Here is a 14,432-nt window from a genome sequence, read left to right on the forward strand (position 1 = left end):
TCATCACTACTATAGAGAGTTCTGTTGTGCACTGGGAAGTGAAAGCCTTCATCTGTTTACTGAAAACACATTTATTGAGCATTTACTGTGTTCAAGGCACTCTGTTGTGACTTGTTAAGATCTGGCCCGATAGGATAGTTTAATATGAAAGTTGTTAATGTTCAAACCAAGACCAGACTCTTTCTTTGGCTTCTCCGATCTTCTCCTTATCCCACGTGGAAATTATTAAGCCACTGTAGAAAAGGTTTAATGTTGCACATATATAGGAAGTATGTTTGGAAAAGTTTACAGAACTGTCGGCCCTGCATTGCCCAGTTCAGCAGTGCAAGAGAAAATTCTGTTTTTCTTCTTTCCTCTACACTCAACTCAGAATACCTCTGTCCACCAAATGTGTGGTGATTTTTCTGACACCAAGGAATTCTTTTTTTTTTTTAATTTTTTTGCAACGTTTTTTTTTTTTTTTTATTTATTTTTGGGACAGAGAGAGACAGAGCATGAACGGGGGAGGGGCAGAGAGAGAGGGAGACACAGAATTGGAAACAGGCTCCAGGCTCCGAGCCATCAGCCCAGAGCCTGACGCGGGGCTGGAACTCACGGACCGCGAGATCGTGACCTGGCTGAAGTCGGACGCTTAACTGACTGTGCCACCCAGGTGCCCCTGACACCAAGGAATTCTTAGCAGCTAGGTGTCCTACAGTTTAACTCCTTTGTGTCCTAGGATTTAACTCCATTCTGACACTGTCTACCTGGAGATAGATCCCCAGGCTAAGGGCTCAGCCCTACAAGGCTGCCCCCACTTCAGATGTCCATTCCAAGTCCAGGTTGTCACCTTGGCTTCTGACCAACCAGCTATGAATTGTAAGTTCCAATTCCACCCCCCACTCCACCCCCTCAGGGCAAACAATTGATCCTTTGCTAGAATGGTGCACAGAACTCAGGAAAACCATTTATTTTCTAGATTACTGCTCTATTATGAAAGGACACAACTCAGACAGCCAGTTGGAAGAGATGCACAGAGCCTGGAATGGGGAGGGGTGTGGAGTTTACATGCCTTCTCCAGGTACATCATTCCTCCAGCACTTCTGCGTGCTCGCCAGCCTGGGAGCTGGCCAGATGCCTTCCCTAGGAGTGTTTATCGAGGCTTCATCATGTAGGCACCATTGATTGATTCAACCTCCATTCATCTCCCCTCCCTAGAGGTGGGGGTGGGGTGGGGTGCGAATGAAAGTTCCAACTCCCTTGGGGTGCCTGGGTGGCTCAGTCAGTTAAGCATCAGACTCCGTTTAGGCTCAGGGCGTGATCTCACAGCTTTGTGGGTTTTCTCTCTCTCTCAGAAACAGATCAGTGTTTGTCCCCTGTGTAAGTGGTCTAACTCCACTGCTGACCTTCAGCTAGCTATGACCCTACAGCAACCGAGTGTTAGTAAGTCTAGATGTTTTGTGAAATTGCTACAATTGCTACATTTTTCTAGCACTGGCTCTTTTTTTTTTCCAATGGAAGCATTTTATTCGCATGTATATATTCCATCCCTACGAAAAGAATCTCAGGATTTTTCCCCCTGTGTGCGTTGATCTTACTCCTTCATGGTCCATGATGCCAGCTGAGGTTGTCAGCCCCATGAAACCAAATTGGCTGGATGGGAGCAGATTATTCTGCCATTTTTCTAGATCTTTGAGTTGTACACGAAATCTGGGGCTGATCGCGCCACACTTGTTTAATCGGCTCGTGAGGTTCAGAACCATTTTCCCAGCTCTGTGATCAGCAGTGATTTCAAATAAACCAAGGTAACCATGCTTCATCATCACAGAAACCGGATGATGATTTTGGAGAATGGCCTAATAAGTTGGCATTTGCCTCTCTTTGCAGCGTTGTTAATACTCTTTACAGCATCTGCCAAAACCATCATGAGTACCAATATGGTGGCACAGAAAGATGGCTCGTTTTGTTGAACACTCTGTACATACTATGGGGACTGTGTCTGTGCATAGGAATGAGGATCTTTTTTTGAAAGCAACATTTCCCAGTGTCTTCTGAAGAATGCTAACTCTCAGTTAATTTGGAATTATTTGAAAATAAGCTTCTGTAGTCAGACAACTTTGGGGAGCCTTGATTGTTCCAAATACATTCAGAAAATCCTTCACACTGGATTTGATTTGCTTGATCAGAGAACCCTATTCCCATTGAACACGTATGGACCTCTCTTGTTACCACACAGTGTGGGTGGCCGTATTTTGGGCAATGGTGGTAGGAGCAGACTGATTTGATAGACCTCTTTTTATACAACAGATGTCAATTGAATGTTAATTAACATTGAAGAGATCATTCTAAGTTACTAACTCTTTTGTAATGTAAATGAAACCCTTGAATTGTCCATTTTTGACAGGGTCAGATTTTCTGTTTTTAAATAAAAGATCTGGTCACAGTAAAAGCCTGCTACTAGAACATATGTGCTATTTTGATTTGGTTTCCATAGGAATAAATATTGAGATTACTTTTGTTTGGGGAATTAGGCTAATGTGCTCCATAACAATATGTGCAGCCAAATTTAGGGGAGATAATAGTGTGAGAACCAAGGCCACTAGAGCTGTACTTAGGAGAATAATGTTTGGGCATGCCAATTGTGGTCTCAAATGTACTACCACTACATTGTTTTAATGGCTTGGTTATGTGGAGCAAAGGGATATTTTCACCCTCATCAATGAAATCTGGGTACAGTCTAGGGAGGAGGTGAAAGAAAATTCCTCTAAAAGGAATTAGCCTTTTATTTAGGCGGCAATGCTTGAACATGCTCTCAAGAATCCCATTGGTCACCCCCTCAGTTTACCTTGCCTGCTCTTTCAGATGTGTCTTAAAATAGCATGATTTGCCACAGTCCTATTGAAATATGGTGCTCTCCACTTAGTAAAATGTTTCTGCATTAGATTGCATTTAATTGCGTTTTCATGTGTCGTTATTCTGAGCCTCAAATTCAATTTGGGAACACAGTTAACTAATAGAAATCTTTCTGGGTATTTCATTTGGGTTAGCATTTAGATTTGGGGGCGGGGAATAGAGTTTTGTCCCTTGATGATTTGCAAAGGTATTTCTAGATATTAATATAGAAATCCAAGAACAAGAAGGCACAGAAGGCCCACCCACCTGCCGCTTAATATATTTCAGAGCCTGAGAAAAAGAAAGGTTTGGGTACATGGGGTGGTGGTGTCTCATCCTCTTCGCAGCTGCTATGCTGTGATAAGAAAGTGGAGCTCAATTTACGCTGACCTTGTGTCTAACCAAAGTGTATCCTACAAACTATTGGAGGAATTAAGGAAGAACTTCCTGTGAAATACGGCTAATGTTGGCCTTTAAAGGGTTGAGAAATGAAAATCTGTGAGCATGACGCATACTTGCGGGGTGGGGGGGGGGGGTGGCAACAGGATTTCCTGTGCTGGAAAGGAAGCTTGTTTGGAAGCCTTTTAATTCATTCAGAAATGTGGAGACCAATATGGCAGTGAAGAGCTTGGTTTTGCAGTTACGGAATCTAATACAGTCAGCCCGGTACATCCCATTGTTAATTTATAAGAATATTCATTCTGTATTCATTCCAAATACTCATAATGTTATCTTGAATGGGAACATTTTCCTTGAACATCTCATGTAATCCTTTTATGATAATTTTAAAATGTAATTCTGCCAGATAAATGGACACCTCATTGGGCACTTTAGTCTCTGTTCCAGTATGGGAAATTTCCTCAAATTAAAATTTAGATTTTGCAGAGTTTTAAGCAGGGTATGTTAAAACTTTTAAAAGATTTATGTCACATTACATAAATATTATGGAACTGAAATAGGTACCAAAAAACTCGGTGAGAATCCTTTGTGATAATGTGTACATTAAGACTCAAAGCAACAGTTTTAAGCTAATGTATGCTGGTATTTTAGTTAATCTTTTTGGAATCTTCGTATTTACCATTTTGTTTTAAGTTTATTTTTAGAGAGACCAAAACAGTGTCAGTGGGGGAGGGGTAGAGAGAGGGGAAAGAGAGAGAATCTCAAGCAGGCTTTGCAGTGTGAGCACAGAACCGGACACAGGGTTTGAACTCCTGAAACCATGAGATCATGACTTGAGCTGACACCGACAGCTTAACTGACTGAGCCACCTGCCCCTATATTTGCCATTGTTAGATAGTGCTTTAAAACTTTGTTTTAAATTTTTAAAAATTTATTTGAGAAAGAGTACAAGCAGGGGAGGGGCACAGAGAGGGGGAGAGAGCAAGATAATCCCAGGTAGGCTTCACGTTGTCATATGGAACCCAGTTCAGGGCTCAAACCACAAACTGAGATCATGACCTGAGCCAAAATCGAGTTGGACGCCCAACTCACCGAGCCACCCAGACAACACCTAAAACTTTTTTTTTTTTTTTAAGAAAAAAATGTATTGGGGTACCTGGGTGGCTCAGTCGGCTAAGCTTCCAACGTTCGCTCAGGTCATGACCTCAGGGTTCATGAGTTTGAGCCCCGCATCGGGCTCTCTATCAGCACAGAGCCCACTTGGGATCCTCTGTCTCTCTGCCCCTACCCCGCTTGTACTCCGTGTCTCAAAAATAATTAACATGAAAAAATCTGTTTTAAAAAAGAGGCAAATGTATCAAGTAAGATTGAATTGAGGCGTACCTTTTGGCAAAAGCAATGCTGAGGAAGCCACACCTACTTGACTTTTTTGCTTCAAATTGGGCCACTTTAGTTGGAAGAGTCTTGAATATATGGATTTCATTTATTGGCCACGTGTCATTGGTTAAGTCTTACTGTAGTTTTTGCTGTTTATTTAGAACCAGTTGAATTACTATGAATACATGAAAATTACTACAGTATATAATGGTCTATACCTTAGAACTTCTTTAGGGATCAAGTTGACTTTCTCAAATGGGACCAGGTTTGCTACATAATGAAAATATTGTAAGTTGTGTATTTTATTGGTGTGTACCCATGATTTTTTATTAATCTATATTCTGTATGTTAGAGCCTAAGTAGCTGTTAAGTGTTTCTTTACTTTTAAACTATCTTTGCTCTAAACCCCACCCCCCCCCAAACTATCTGTTGCAATGCATCCAACTTTAGAAATAACTGAGGATAAACATGAAGTGCTGAACTTCATACCAAGGGGGTATTAGTGTTAAAGGACTTTCTAGAACTGTTGTAGAAGTTCTTAGCAAGTCTTGTTTATTGTTTTATTGAGGTGTTGGGAGGAAGCGGGGCGGGGGGGGGAAGCTATGTAATAAATGATGGTTCAAGGTGATTTTCCAGATAAACTAAGGAATTCCCCATTACCTCCAGTGGACCATTCTCTCTCCTTTGGTAAATAAATGGTGATGAGAACAGCTCTCCATCTGTAGTTGTGAACTAAGCAATGCCTCATCTCCATTTGCCTTTGGGGTTGTTTTTTTGTTTTGTTTTCTAATTAAAAATAAAGTTACAAGGAAGAAATTACGGTTTAGAATTCTGCCCCCATCAAGCTTAAAAAGAAATCATGTAAAAAAAAAACATGCATGCTGAAGAGGAGGCTTAAAAATAACAGGAGAAAGTGATAGAGGTAATGAAACACGTCTGTTTGATATTTACAGAATGTGAACTCTCATTCAGACTTAGGCACTTTTTTTTGTTGTTGTTGTTGTTAGACAGTCATGACCTGCTGGTTTTGTCTGTTGCCATGTGGCTATTGTTCAGACATTTCCTTGTCAGGCATTTTTGTTTATTTTTTAAAGTTTTATTTATTTTGAGAAAGTACACGTGTGTGAGCATGGAGGGGCAGACAGCGCGCATGAGAGAGAATGAATGAATGAAGGAAGGAAGGAATATGAATAACCCAAGCAGGCTCTGTGCTGTCAGCATGGACCCTGATGGAGGCTGGATCTCCTGAAGCATCAGAACCAGGCGATCATGACCTGAGCCAAAATCAAGAGCCAGAACCTTGGGGCACCTTGGTGGCTCAGTCGGTTGAGCAACCTGACTTCAGCTCAGGTCGCTGATCTCCCAGTTTGAGCCCCCAAGTCAGGCTCTGACCTGAGCTTGTTTCAGATTCTGTGTCTCCCTCTCTCTCTGCCCTTCCCCCGACTCCTACTCTGTCTCTCTCAGAACTAAATAAACATTTAAAAAAAAAAAGTTAACCAGTTGAACCATCCAGGCACTGCTGTTGGGCATTTTTTAAACACTTAAATTGTGTGCCAGTTCCTGTCCTAGGTGCTAAGAATTTATAGACCAATGCAGATAAGGTCCTTATGCTGGAGAAACTTCCTAGTTCTTCAAAAGCACTATTCCTAATATGGTGTGTTACTTTCTTCTCTACAGTGAGAGAATGAGAACCCTTGGACTAATAATTCTAATAGTGGATTAATCGTTAAAGAAAAAGCCATCCATAGTCTAGTCCCATGTTTAGCCATGCAATCTTATTTTTCCCAGTCCTCCAAAACAAAGACTTTTTGCTGGGTTATCTTGTCTGGTCTCGTCATGGCCTGTGCTGAGCTCCCCCATCTTTCTGCTTTCACTGTTGATTCTTCCTTTCCCTCTCTATCTGAATTGTACTTGTGCTTTAAGGCGGAGCAAGAGTTTGCTTCATCCACGTACAACACCATTTTTTTCCTGTTTTGCCCCACAGTGTGCTCTCCATAATCCTAGACTATCCATAGTTGGCATCACACAGTTTAGCATTTCTCACGGGTGTGCGCAGTACGTTTTTAGACACCCCCCCCCCCAACTCTGAGCTTTGGTGGGAGCTCTTTCTAACCACGGCTTCGATTCCTAGCTGCTTTAGAAAGAAAGCTGGACTAGAGCATGGGAGGGGTGACACAGGAGAGCCTGAGATTAAAAATTAACCAGATAATCATCAAGGAAGGTAACCCATATGAGAAATAATCAGCTGTGTAGGTTAGAAGCATTTGAGCCCTGTAACTTGCCAAAATTCTATTTTCATAACCTCTTACTGCAGCAACTTGCCTAACATGGTTCTCCGTAAAAATTTAAGTTGGGCTTTGGTGGCTCACTAGATTTAGCTTGCAAAGCTGCCTTGTTTGGCCTTCGTGGCGTTGTAACAATCATCAGGATATTTTACAAAAATTCAGGTCTGTAGTTTGTCCAAAATAACCTCCCCCACCCCGGTGAACTATAGGGGACATTCGATGAGCTCATATTTCAAGAGCCATGGGTAACAGCAGCAGCAACAAACATGTATTGGATGTTTACTCTGTGCCAGACACTGTTCCAAGAACAGGATGAGCCTCACAGTATCTGTTGTAAGTAGATACTGTCATTATCCAAATATTATAGAGAAGGAAACTGAGGCACAGAAGGGTGAAGCATCATCTATAGCATGATCCCACGGCTTGCAGAGGGTGGACCGGAGATCCAAACATGAGCAGCCTCACTGCATACGTCCACAATCATTTCGCCGCACCGCCTCCTTCAGAAAGACTGGGGTGCCTGTCCAGAAGGCCTCCCTAAAGTGATTGACAAGACTTGGTTATAAAGTAGCAACGTGGATTTTAATATGTCCAAGTAGAGCAGCAGTTTTTCTTTCCACTTCCTCAGATTGTACTTAACTGGATTCTTAACTTTGAGACAAAATGACAGCTGCATGAAGAGGCTTGCACAAATCTAATTGCTTAAAATTAGTTTGCATGTTTATTATTTGTATTAACTACTTACTATTTTTGTCACATTTGCTCATTTCCAAGGATAGCAACCTCATTTTCCCTAAACCAACTGACTTCTCCTTTCTCTGGATTCTGTCTGTACTCATTCTGTCACTCCATCATAGACTGTAGTATTTTAATAGTGATCTCCTTATTAGACAGTAAGCATTTTAAAGATTGCATAGTCCTTTCTTTGACATCCATATAACAAATGCATGGAGGCATGTAACCATGTTTAGGACAGTGCGTTTTACAAAGTAGGTTTTTAATTCTGTGTCTGAGAGGGTATTAAGATGAAAGTATACGTGTGTAAGGTGTGCATATAAAACTCTTGTTCTAGAGGTTTGCAAGCATTCTCAAAAGTAGAGGGAATAGCATAAATCCCCATGTGCCCATACACTGCCTCAACAACTTTGATGTTTTTAAATTGTGAAATACACATAATGAATGTGATGTACACACATACACTCTTAAAGGAATAACAGTGAAAAATGAGACCCTGTGTTGTAATCACTTAAGAAATGTTATTAATGTACCTGAAGCCCCTGGGTTGTGTTCTGTTGTCTCCCACCACAGACAACTCTTACCCTTAAGTTGTGTGTTAACTCATTTGTGGCTGAAGTTGCCACAGTTATTTGTATCCCAACACCTGTACTACTTTCTCCGTTAGTAATCTCCCAAGTTTTAGCTGGACCTATGCCTTCTAAAGACTATTTTCCACGTTCCCTTGCAGTTACGTATGGCCATGTGACTAAGTTTTGACCATTGTGATGTGAATAGAAATGATCTGTGCCACTTCGTTGTTGTGTCCTTAGAAGGATTGTGCTCTTTTCTTCTTTGGGTTGGAATGTGGATATGATGGCAGGAGCCAAAACAAAGTCTTGGGGACCATCAGACAGAACCCAGATGTTGAGGGTAGAAAGTGAAATAATTTAAGAAGTAGGTTTTGTTCTCCCTGGCCCACAGTGGACTATGCTTGGCGCTTTCCTGATCAGCTGGCTTCTAATATGCCCTGGTAGGCTTTACTTCTATAATGCAGTTGTTAAAAAGTTTCCATTTATTTTTGTCAAAGGAATAGGGTCACCTATTCAATATCCAAAAAGTGTTAATGTAGAATGAAAAGTTCCCCCTTGCCCTTCTGCTGTCTGACCTTCCTTCCACACAAAGGAAACAGTAGCACCAATTTCATTCCTATCCTTCCAGGGAAATTTACGTAGTATTATGTATTTTAAATTCAGTTAATTAGATTATAAAAATTTGAAAATAGCTATAGTTCCTAATCCTGAAACATCTTTGGACGTCTGCTTTTGGCCGTGGTTGTGGATTTTACCTGAAGCGACAATTCTGCATTGCTAGGTTCTTGCTAAAGGGTTGTCAGAACTCTGAAGCATGCTATGTTCAAATACAAAAGAAAATGTTCTCGTTTATCAAAGTCTGGGCAGGGGAGGAGGTAGGGGCTGCCTGTGTCCAAGTTAACGGACAACTAAGTTGTCACTGCTTTTGAGTTCCTTAAGAGCTGGGTTGGAGACGGCCAAGCAGAGGAGTCCCAGCGCGGTAGTATGCGGTGCTCCAGTTATCTTGGTAAAGCACCAGCATGTTTTTGAAATTTTTAAAAACTGTTTTATTTATTTTTGAGAGAGACAGAGGGTGAATGGGGGGCAGAAAGAGAGGGAGACACAGAATCTGAAGCAGGCCCCAGGCTCTGAGCTGTCAGCACAGAGCCCGACGCGGCGCTCGAACTCACAGACCGCGAGATCTTGACCTGAGCCGAAGTCAGATGCTTAACTGGCTGAGCCACCCAGGTGCCCCACGTCAGCATGTTTTTGAAAAAGCCAAGTGAAGGTACTGGGGCTCCTGCAGTTTACATACTGGGGAATTTAAAACCTCTATTCAGAACCTCAAACCCCAGCTTTGATTTGTATACACCTCTAAACCAGCAAGTTAAGTCTGCTTCCTAATCCTAGAACAATGGAGTCAGTACATGGAAAGGAGAAACAGTGCTAGCTGTAAACAGACCCACAGACAGATGTGAGAAATGACAGCAGACAGGATGACAACAGAGGAAGGATTTCGGCCTTGGCAGCCTAGGGCCATTTAATGGGTGACAGACACTCCCACATACCTCAGTAAGCTCTTTTGCTGTGTTGGCACAGTAACACAGCAAAATGGGATACTTTGCTTTGGGAGATGTGCCTGAGTCATCGAGATAGTGTGCTCAGTGCATTGTGTTTTAAAAGATTATAATCAGGCCAATGGAAGAATGATAACTTGCAGCCTTGAAACTAGAAGATAAACAACCTAGAAAGAAGACTGAAAGATTCAACTGTTACAATTAGTAATTTCTACAACAGAAAAAAAAAAAAAAAACAAAATAAAACAAGGAAAAGAACAAACTGGGAAAATCAGTTTTGCTATTTATGATAAGCAAAACTTAATACAACCTAGAGAGGGGTTCCAGAGTTTTTACTGGAAGAGACTGGGGAGTTCCTACAGTCGATAGGCTTAAAAAAATACAAAGGTGTAGAACTATAGGTTATTTGTGAAAACATGTATTTTTACAGTCTTGTTTTTAATAATAAATGCATATGATAAATGAAAATATAACAGAAAGGACTAGGACTTTGTATAAGTCACTCTAGAAGGATTGTCCTTAAAATGAGTATAAAACATTTCCGATTTGTTTTGTCTTTTTTGTGCACATGCAAAAGAGGGTAAAAATGTTTAGGTCCCCAGAAAACTTTGCCCAGACTATTGTACTCCCTTGGGGCAATTTTTCTTAGCTATGTCGGGATCTATGATGGCATTCTCAGAGGTCCCTGAATTCTCTGTAAATTTGTATTTAAATGCTTTAAAAGTTTTCTCTGTGCTCCCAAAGGGGTGTATCTTGGATTATGATCTCTCAACATAATGTTGCCTTGCGTTTACTCCCCCCCTCCAAAAAAAAAAAAAAAAAGCTTTATTCAACTATAATTCACATACCGTATAATTCACCTGTTGTTACATGTACATTTCAGTGATTTCAGTAAATTTATAGAGTTGTGCAGCCATCACACGGCAGTCTACAGTTTGTGGTTTGGCTCTTCCCAGGCTAACGTGGAGGTTCAGTCTAGATTGAAAACCTTTCCATTACCCCCCACCAAAAGAAATCCCTCCTGTTTTTATTTTGTTCACCCTTGGTCTAGCTGGCCGTTCCAAGTACCCACTGATCTGCAGGCTGGCCCCATAAAGTTGCCCTTTTTCGACATTTCACATAAATGGAATCAAGCACTCTGTGATCTTTTGGATCTGGTCTCTCTTACTTACATGATGTTTGAGGTTTATCAGGTTGTAGCAGGTCAGTAGTTCATTTCACTTCATTGCTGATGAGTGTTCCATTGTTTGGACCTGACATTTTGTTTGTCCATTCACCTGTTGATGGACGTTGAATTGTTTGCAGTCCCACTGACTTTGGCTTTTATAATCAAATGGATGTTAATAACCATTATGAAGCTAAAATGGTGATATAAGTTTTCTCAATTTGAGGTTTTTCGATTTTTCCAGGACCTTTTCATATTAAAAAAAAAAAATTCATCTATTCAAATTTGAGAAAACACTGTTCAGGTATGTAAGATTTGTCAGCAGTATCCTAGTGATTGGGTTTACCTTTTTTTTAAAGTGTTAAGACATTACATTTGAAACCAAAATAGTGTTAGATGTAACAGTATTCATATATCTATCTGGTTTCCTTAAAAGCATAGGGAACACTAGGTCACTGAAAAGAATCTCTTGGGTCTCTGCCTAGTGAAGTCAGAACAACAATTTGTTACAGTAACCTATCAGTATCACTAGGTGAATTCCTGAAGGAATGATCTGTCAGAAATTCTTCAGAGGAAATTAGTTTAAGTCTCATACTTTGCCTCAGTAAATCTCATGATGCTTGTACATATCCAGTGGCCTTCCCTAAATATTCAAAAATAATCCATCTTTTTCCTAGCAGAAACTGACTCCGGGTAACCGAACCGAGGAAGACAGAACTTACTGAAATTATAGAACTCTAATTATGGGAGACAGAATTGAAGGAGAATTGAACAACCAGAATCTGGGGTAGTTCTGGGGAACCAAGTTATAAGAATCCAAAGACAGGGTCTCTAAGGTGTTAACATTCAAGGAACTCCACTCCAAATGCCTTTAATCCTTGTATGACTGTTCAAAATCCTATTCCTGGGAGGTTGGGCATGGAGTGGTCACAAGCCTCCCCACCCCCCCCACCCCCCCCCCCCCCCCCCCCGAGGAAACATCAAAGTCTCACACTTTATTTCTCTCATTTTCTGGTAGCACCTTCCCGTTAACACATCTTCTCTATTTTGAAAAGGTTTTCTGCTTAAGCAAGTTTGATTATCCAACTGCATCATAGCTCCCTGTTTTTACAGCTTTATTGAGATACATTTCACATTCCATGAAATTCACACATTTAAAGTGGTTCAGTGGTTTTTAGTATATTCAGAGTGTGCCACAATCTAAACTCAGAACATTCTCCACACCCCAAAAAGAAAATTCTTATTAGCTATCCTAACCCCACCCCATCTCCAGGCAGTCTACTCTATCTCTTCCTGTGGATTAGTCTATTCTGGATGTTTCCGATCAATGGAATCCTATAAATATTTGATCTTTTGTGACTGGCTTCATTCTCTGAGCATGTGTTTTCAGGGCTCATCTGTGTCGTAGCATGCATCAGTACCTCAGTCCTTTTTATGACTAAGATTCCATTGTATGGCTATACCAGTACTGTTTATCCATCCATAACTTGATGGACATTTTGGTGTTGTTTTGTTTTGTTTTGTTTTTTTGTTTGTTTTTTTTTTTACTGTTAGGAATGATCCTATGAAGAAATGTGTACAGATTTTTTTAAGGGCATAAATTTTCTATTCTCTTGAGCATATACTTGGGAGTGGAGTTGCTGAGTCCTATGGTAACTCTGTGTTTAGCATTTTGAGGAATCACCAAATTGTTTTCCACAGTGGCTGTACCATTTTATTTTCCCACCAGAAATATATGAGGGTGCTAACTTTCTTCCATCCTCATCAACACTTGGTATTATCTGACTTTGTGATATTAGCCATCCTGAGTGTGAAGTAGCATCTCTTTGTGGTTTTGATTTGCATTTCACTGGTGACTAATGATATTGAGCATCTTTTCATGTGCTTAATGGACATTGGTGTGTGTGTGTGTGTGTGTGTATACACATATATTTATATACACATATATATATATTTTTTTGAGAAATGTCTCTTCAAATTCTTTTGCCTGTTTAAAAAAAAAATTTAAACGTTTTTATTTTTGAGAGAGTGAGCAAGCGCAAGCATGAGCAGGGAAGGGGAAGAGAGAGAGGGAGACACAGAATCTGAAGGAGGCTTCAGGTTCTAAGCAGAGAGCCCAACACAGGGCTGTAATTCACAAACTGACATTGTGACCTGAACTGAAGTCAGACACTCAATTGACTTAGCCACTCAGGCACTCCCTTCGCCTATTTTTAAATTGACTTATTTGTCTTACTGTTGAATTGTAAGAATTGTTTATATGTTCTATGTATAGATCCCTTGTAAAATGTATGACTTGCAGATATTTTCTGCCATTCTGAGCATTGTCTTCGTTTTCTTGATGGGTCTCAGTCTAGCTTACCTGTTCTGTTGTCACTTGTGGTTTTAGTGCCATATTTCAGAAACCATTGCCTAAACCAAGGTCCTAAATATTTACTGTGTATTCTAGGAGTGTTATAGTTTTAGTTCCTACATTTAGGTCTTTGATCTGTTTTTTTTGTTTTGTATGAAATGTGAGGTGGAGATCCAAATGCATTCTTTTGCATGTGCATATCTAGTTGTCCATCACCATTGGTTGAAAGGACTATTTCAATTGTCTTGTCCCAGTTGCAAATCAGTTAGCCACAAATGTGAGGATTTGTATTTGGACTCTGTTCTCTTCCATTGATATATATGTGTATCCTTATGCAAGTACCACACTGTCTTGATTATTATAGCTTTGTTGTAAGTTTGGTAGTGTAAGTCTTCCAGCTTCGTTTTTTGAAGGTTGTTCTTTTTTGTTCATTTCTTGTCCTATCCTGGGTTGCTTTCATTTCCATATGAATTTTAGGACCAACTTACTAGTTTTTGCAAAAAATCGAACTGAGACTTTGATGTGGATTGTGTTGAATCTGTAGTATTTCCTTCTTATAGATAATAAGTCTTAAGATCAATGAACAAGCAATGTTTTCTCATTTATTTGGATCTTTAACAGCTTTCAACAGTGTTTTACAGTTTTTGGCACAAAAGTGTTAAAGTTGTTAAAGTTTTCCTAGAGATTCTTCTAGCTGTGTAATGTACATGGGATTTTCTTAATTTTGTCTTCAGATTGCTCACTGTTAGTATATAGAAACAGAATTGATTTTTGTATATTGATCTTGTATCCTGCCACATTGCCGAACTTGTTCTTCCTCTCATTTTAGCTACATCTTTACAGTAACAATTTAATGTAAGCTAACAGCATTCATTTATGCATTTATCAAATCAAAAATTGAACAGCTATGACTTTTTAGGGCTTAGTACACTTTAAGCCTTGTCTTCCATGATCTTATCTTTCTCACATGCAGACATGGCCTTTTGTATGCAACCCACTTTATCTCCTATCCTATCATTTGCTCCGTTCCTTGACCTTCGTTCTGATCTTTTAGTTTATGCTTCAGTACATATACTGTGCATTCTAGCATTTCTTCTCAGTTGCGGGTGCTTTTCCCTT

The 14,432-nt window shown here is 40.1% G+C and overlaps 1 protein-coding gene and 1 pseudogene across 6 annotated transcripts in view; one reads left to right on the forward strand and one right to left on the reverse strand.

Moving 5' to 3' along the window:
- SRGAP1 (SLIT-ROBO Rho GTPase activating protein 1) overlaps nucleotides 1-14,432 on the forward strand; it is a 289,170-nt gene that overhangs the window by 52,432 nt on the left and 222,306 nt on the right. The gene's annotated exons all lie outside the window — the stretch shown is intronic.
- On the reverse strand, nucleotides 1,530-1,936 carry LOC102900094 (annotated as a pseudogene).

The sequence above is a fragment of the Felis catus genome, chromosome B4 (genome assembly GCF_018350175.1).
Source record: "Felis catus isolate Fca126 chromosome B4, F.catus_Fca126_mat1.0, whole genome shotgun sequence".
Lineage (NCBI taxonomy): Eukaryota > Metazoa > Chordata > Mammalia > Carnivora > Felidae > Felis > Felis catus.